We start from the raw sequence: 7,213 nt of genomic DNA on the forward strand, positions 1-7,213 counted from the left end.
GATGGCATATCCTGTTCCTGTCCCAGACATACTAGCCTGGGCAAGGCTACTCCTTCTTTATTACATTAGGATAAACTAAGAACATAACAACCTTCTGTTTTTGTTAATCCTACGTCTACAAGAGTGTCACAATTTTTAGGATTAACGTAAAATCAAGGAAGCCTTTCTTAAATAGGATTATTATATGCACGTGTGGACACTGTCATGGAGTGGGTGGGGCGGTCAGAAGACAATTTGCAGGATTCAGTTCTCTCCTCCGACCATATGAGTTCTGGGGATGAGACTCAGATCACCAAATTTGGAGTCAAGTGCTTTTACCTGCTGAACCATCTTGCTAGCTTTCGGTGTGTACTTCAGCAGACATTTCCAAGGATGTATACATATTTTCCTTTACTCCGGGTTTGGAGTTTAGTATTTATGACAATTAAGGGTAATATATTTAGTAATATCCTAAAAACATGGATTTAATTGGTTATTATATCGTATTCCAGATGCATCCACTGAACCCAGCCTCCCTTATTGGATCCTGTATTCCATGCACCACAGTCAGTAATGACAGCATGTGACTGTGATAGAGAATGCTCATAACTCCTTCAACTTAATGAGCACAGTAAGGAGGGGAAGCAAGTACATCACTTTAGTTGGAATGAGCATGGTATGTTAGGGTTTCCATTGCTGTGGAGAGACCCCATGACCAAGGCAACATTATAAAGGAAGACATTTAACTGGGACTGGCTTACAGTTTCAGAGGTTTAGTCCATTATCATCATGGCAGGAAGCATGGCAGCATGCAGGCAGTCATGGTGTTGGAGGAGCCAAGAGTTCTTGATCTGAAGGCAGGCAGGTGGAGACTGGATGTGATTCACACTTGAGCATTTTAGACCTCAAAGCCCCACCCCCACAGTGACACACTTTCTCTATCAAGGCCACATCTCCTCTATAAAGTCAGGCCTCCTCATAGAACCACTCCCATAGGCCAAGCATTCAAACACATGATTCTATGGGGGTGATACGTATTCATACCACCATCCATGGACAGAGCTTAGTAAATCTTGACAATCCCAAGTCAGATATGAGAGTGAACTATTACTTAATATGTCTATGTGTGTGCATGTGCACACCTTTTCCTGTGCTTGCATATGTTGAGGTTAGAAGTCAATGGTAGATGCCTTTCTCTGTCATCTCCACTTTATTTTTGAGACAGCATGAACCTAGGGCTAACTATTGCAACTTGTTGTGGTTTGCCCTGGAGTTATCTGTATTTTGATGCTAATTCCACTGCCCCAAGGAGAGCTGCCCTGTCAAGTACTCAGGAATCAGGTGACTTCACCAGAACCTTCTCCCCATTGAATTTGTAAAGTACAGGTGTGGGGCAGGTACAGGATAGAAGGAGGCCTGTCATTGGAGGAGAAGGAAGAATGGGCGGGAGAGAGGTTTGAAGGAGGAGGAGGAGGACAGAGAGGAAGAGACAGGACAGAGGAGAGAGAGAGGGGAGAAGCCATGGCAGGTGATGTTAAGATTCTGCTCTGTGTATTTACAGGTTGTTATCAATGTTTTTAAGGGATGGATGGTACCGGGCTTTGTATGTTTAAGTGGGCAATTATATCTTATCAATTGGGTAAAAGATTATTGTGTTGTGTGTTCTTTTATGTGAGGGTTTGAGTATAGGAAAGCATGCGGCTGGGATGTGTTTCCACCATGATATCTAGCAGATATCTTGGGACACTGCAGTGTGGACCTAGCGGGGGAAAAAAAACTTACTTTTTATTTTTATATTTTTACAACAACAGCAACAAAAATATTTGACCAGCAAGTTCCCAGGACCTGCCTGTGTCTCCTTTCCCAGTGTAGTGGTTATAGATGTGTGCACAGCCATGCTGGGTTTACATGACTTCTAAGAATCCAACTCAGGTCCATATGTTTGCACAGCAAGCAAAATGACCCATCTCCCCGACCCACAAAAATGAGTATTTTAGGAAAGCAATAACATTTTGTATTTCAAAAAGTGTCAAGAGATAGAAAAATCTTATTTTCTTTTAATGCCACAGAAACCTGATCAGCATATATTTATAATATATGGGATTTTGGATCGTATGTGACAGAGACCCAACTCACAGACCAGAACTAAGACTACAACTGTGGTTGTGAAGCCTCTGATGCTGTCCCTGTAAGCTGTGCTACTGGGACCTCTACTTTCCCCATTCTCCTTCATAAGCTCCCTTTACTTTTTCTCCTCACACAGGTTTTCTCTGGTCTTGGATCTACATATGAAAAAACAGACCAGACATATTAATAATTCTCAAGTTTACATTGTACATTATGATTTAACCAAAGCTACCATATCAAAGCAGTAAATCTAATATTTCTGAGAAAGGACCAAATTGGATAAAGTTCATTCAAATACCTGACTTTAAACCAACACTTCAGAAGGTGGGATCAGTTATTTCGTATGAACAGACAAAATCCTTGAAATAATTTCAATTGTTTATCCTTCCGATTTTAATTATCCATCATAATCATCACCACCATCATCAATATCAGTCAGTCCCTCTTGTTTTCCAAGACAGGATCTCACTATGTGGCTCTGGCTGTCCTGAAGCTTACTCTGTAGACCAGGCTGGCCTCAAACTTACAGAGATCTGCCTGCCTCTGCCTAAGTGCTGATTTTATTTTTACCACTCTCAATCTCAAATTAATCAGAGGAATACCTGAACATTAGCATTCACATTAAAAAAACATAAAACAATTACAATTATATCATTTGTTATCTTGTTGTTGATTTGCTTTAGTTGATGCTGACTGGGCTAGTGTCTTTCTTATTTTTTTTTCAGTTTTTCCTTGCATTGAACTAATAAAATATATTTATAAAGCCAGATGACTTGTTAACATTACAGTGAGCTTTCATTAACTTAAGACTAAGATGTAATGGGCTTTTATAAACTTCCGCATTCCAACTTTTAAACTATTGAAACCAGAGTTTTGGATTTTCTTTCCAGTGTCTACCATCTTACCAGTGCTCAAAAGCAAGAAAATATTAACATACTCCCGGAAAAGAAAAAATAGTATAATCTAAATCTAAATGATTCTAGAAAAGCATTATCCATATCTGATCCCATCTCCTTTGACATTTATTCAATATTAGTCTTTCAAAAGTCATTTGTCAGATGATGACATTGTCAAATAGTTATTTGTGCAAGAAATCATCATGCCTTGATAATGATATATTTATACCTTGATAATCTGATATATTTATATTTTGACACTTGATTTTTTTTTCAAACTCTCAACATACTATACAACAGGTTTTATTTTGCAAATATTATTTGCTGTCCTTGTTGTCATCTTAATGCAAGGAATGAAGAGAACAAATATCAAGTTGTCTTTCTCCATGTTGATTTCCCTACTATCTTTAAGTTACTCCTAAAATCAAGTTACCCAGTAGAATCCAGATTTTCCTAATATTATAAAATACAGTGCCTCTTGTTTTGACCTCAGGAGAATTTTTACTTCATAGAGAGAAGCTTGCTTTAGTCAAAGTTGGATATAAATTCAGAATTATTCAACTACTAAAATCATGAACTTTCATGTACTGTTAACCCAGCTACATTTATTACTTACTAACTCATTACAAACTATTGAATCATTTATATTTGCTGTTTTTAATAGCAAAATATAAATCATTTATTTGGACATTATTTAATTTTATCCATAAGACAGCTTTCTAAGACAGGAAGTCTTGTCAACATTTAACAACATATAATAATTGAAGACATTGAGGCATTAAAAAAAGAAAAATAGAGCTAGAAAGATGACTAAATTGATAAAAATGCTAATTTCCACAAACACAAAAACCTCAGTTCAAGCCCCATGTTTCTTTTCGTGGAAATGCAATATCATAGGAGGGACCTATGCTGTAGACGAAGAATTAATCAACTTCAGTGAGCAGAAACAGAAGGTGTTAGATTAATAAATCAAGGAGGCATTGTACCAACCCACCAGAATTTGGTAAAAGGAAGACAAAGCAAGAAGAATCTAGAATTATTTATAGTCTTTAATCATGATGGTGAGACCAAGCTGAATTAGGGTGTTGTCAAAGCCACACTGCATGGGTTCAGCTTCTAATCATCTTAATAGAAGAACCAGCTCCTTAGGGTAATGGCCACATAATATGAAAACCACATGCAAAACCAATAAATGATTATTAGGAACAGGATTATAGACATCTATCTTGGGGGGTGAGGCTTAGGGAAAGCAGGATTTAGGGAAATGGTTTGCAATACAGGGCAATAACAGACATCATGAAGTGAGAAAATAGAAGTGTTAGAACCCGGACTCTCTGAACTCTCTGGGAGGAAGCAGATTAGGAATCCTGCCAGTGAGTGTGTTGCTGTTCAATCTGATTCCCAGGGGTGCTTCTAAGAAATAAATCATGCACATATCTTTATTGTCTTGCCACACATGCTTATCATGCTTGGAGGGAAACCACAGAAATCAGAACTAGTGGCTGGAGATGAATAACTGGAAAAGCACAGCACATTCCTTAGAATCAACACCACAAAGATGTTAACTGGGTGTGGAGGGTCATGCTGGTAATCACAGCATTTGGGAGGCTAAGGTGGGAGTGTCATAAAGTCAAAGCTACTCTGAGCCACAGTGAGTTTCAGGCCAGCCTGACTGTGGGGTGAAATTCTGTCCCAACTAATACATACACACACACACACACACACACACACACACACACACACACACACACATGCCTGTACACGTGTGCACATACCAACATGCACACATGTACACATGCACATGCACACACACATACACACCACCACCACTATCACCACAAGTTTAGCAGTTGTCATGTTTCTAGTGAAAGGACACTCTTTTAATGCACTCTTTTAAAGGCAAATGCTACACGGAGAGCACACAGGTTGGCTACTTTTAGCCACTGTGAAAGGCTTGGCTGGAGTTACAAAGAAACAAAGAAATGTATTGTAAGGTGGAGACAATTGCCAATCCCTGCACAGGGTAAGGAGAAGCCCAACTCAGCAAATCTTTGTTTCCATCATAATTTCAACAATCTAAGGACAGTTGGCTTTCGGTGGGGTGGGTAGCGCTCAGTCATTTTTGCAGGGAAGGTGTAGGGAGGTAAGGAAAGAAAGCGCTTCTAGTGATGGCCCTAGGTTAGGTGGTAACACAGAATTTCCTCTTTAGTGCATAAGGTATCTTACTGCAAGGGAGGTCCTAGCCAATGCCAGAACTGAACAACACAAGCTGTATTGTCCTTGCGTATGTCTGTAAAGGATCATATCAATGACTACCTATGCCGTTTGTAGAGTGTTGGTCCTGATAACAAAACCATTGTTGATGCTATAAGATGCCAACATGTTGACAACTCCTATTCCAAGTAAGGCCTTGCAGCAGATGGCTGCAGAGGGCTCCTTTTTATTCCCCCATTGCTAGTATATATGGACAAATTTTACGTAATTCTCACAAGTTTCCTGGACTTGCCAACAGTATGGCCTTGCCTTTATGGCCTTGCCTAGAACCTTCTTGAAGTAAGACACCTTATGCATTTAAAGGAAACCCTGTATTACAACCATAAGACAACAAGCCCAAAGGTTAAAAAAAAACAAATAAACACAATAAACAATAAACAATAAGATCTTTTAAATGGGAAGAATAACTGTCCCATAATGGGGAGCCTGTCTTGGGGCAGCAGTAACTCCCCATTCCACAAGAGGAGCCTGTCTTGGGGCAGTAGCTTCAGCTCCCAGACTCTCCTGCTGATTTTCTGCTTTCTAATTCAGTATAACTTTCTTTTCCCCTTTTCTGCCCATCTTTCTTTTCTTACCAACTGTCAAGATCCCAAACTTGTCCATCTTGTTAGCCTATGCACCCTCTTTTTACCTGAGATAAAGGCTACGTTAAATGCCTATGACTGAGAATTAGATAAAGTACCCATTAAGCAGCGTGTGACCCAGGCCCAGTGAAACCCAGAAGACTAGTAGTTCTCCATTGATGAGATCTCCTGGTATAGCACATGTGCTTACAAATATTGGACAGAACTATTGAATATATATTCCATATAACATATTGAATATTATATATTGAATATATTATTGAATATGTACTGAATATATGCATATTCAAAATATATAAATATAATATAAAATGTATATATTTAACATAAAATATGTATTATATAAAACTAGTACTGCTCTAACTAATCTTAAAATGACGCACTCTAGGAGAGCAATGACAGACTCTATCCCTATAGAAGCACCCTTCTCCTTTAGTCACAAGGAATGTGGTTTTTAAATAATTCATTGCTTGAGGAAACATGTGCCTGTTTTAGCTACCATTTTTTTTCTGTTGCCTGTTTCTCTTGCTCCAGTTTAGCATCTGGAGCTCAACCATATGGGCATGACTCCACTCAAAACAAGTGGACGAGACATGACATGTCACCGTTTTGCAGAAATGTGAAGGATCTGAAGTGTGGTTGACTCCCTTCTACATCCTGTATCAGTGGCCGTGATCAGAAAAGCATTTTGTGCAAATCCTTGGACCAAAAGACTTCTGGGGTTAGATTTACTCATTTTCTGATATTCGTTAAAGATGTGCTGAGTTGAACCTAAGAGTCCACAGGACCTCCTTCCTGACAGAGAGAAGGAGTAGTGGACTTAGAAAGCTGGGAAGCGAGGTAAGCAATGGGTAGCTGAGCGCCAGGACCATAGGAGGGAGCTATGAGGGCAATCTCGCTTTAAGATAAAGATCAGACTTGAGAGTAGGCCTTTCAACGTGTCCTGTCCGAGAAGCAGAAACCATACTCCATCTTTTCACATGCTCCCCAAAGAGGTAAACCTCTGACCTCCTTATCTAAAACAATACTCCTCACCTCACCAACCTCGGCTTGCTTGTCCTCTCTTTAGCTTGGAGTTCACAAAGATGAACAAATCAGAACCTGTCTCCCTCCATGCCACTTGCACTGAATCTCAGCTTTCTTTCCCACTGCCTTACAAATCATGCACTACTGGGCAATTCATCTAATCTCTCTGTGGTTCATAAGGCATAATACTACTATTTCATGATGATGTCATGATAATCAAGTGATTAATATGTGAAAAGTGCTCAGAAGAGAACCTGGCACACACTAGCTAGTATATAAGTCTGAGCTGCTATCCCTCATTGATTTGTTGTTACTATTATGGGATAG

The sequence above is a fragment of the Rattus norvegicus genome, chromosome 14 (genome assembly GCF_021556685.1).
Source record: "Rattus norvegicus strain SHRSP/BbbUtx chromosome 14, alternate assembly SHRSP_T2T, whole genome shotgun sequence".
Taxonomy (NCBI): domain Eukaryota; kingdom Metazoa; phylum Chordata; class Mammalia; order Rodentia; family Muridae; genus Rattus; species Rattus norvegicus.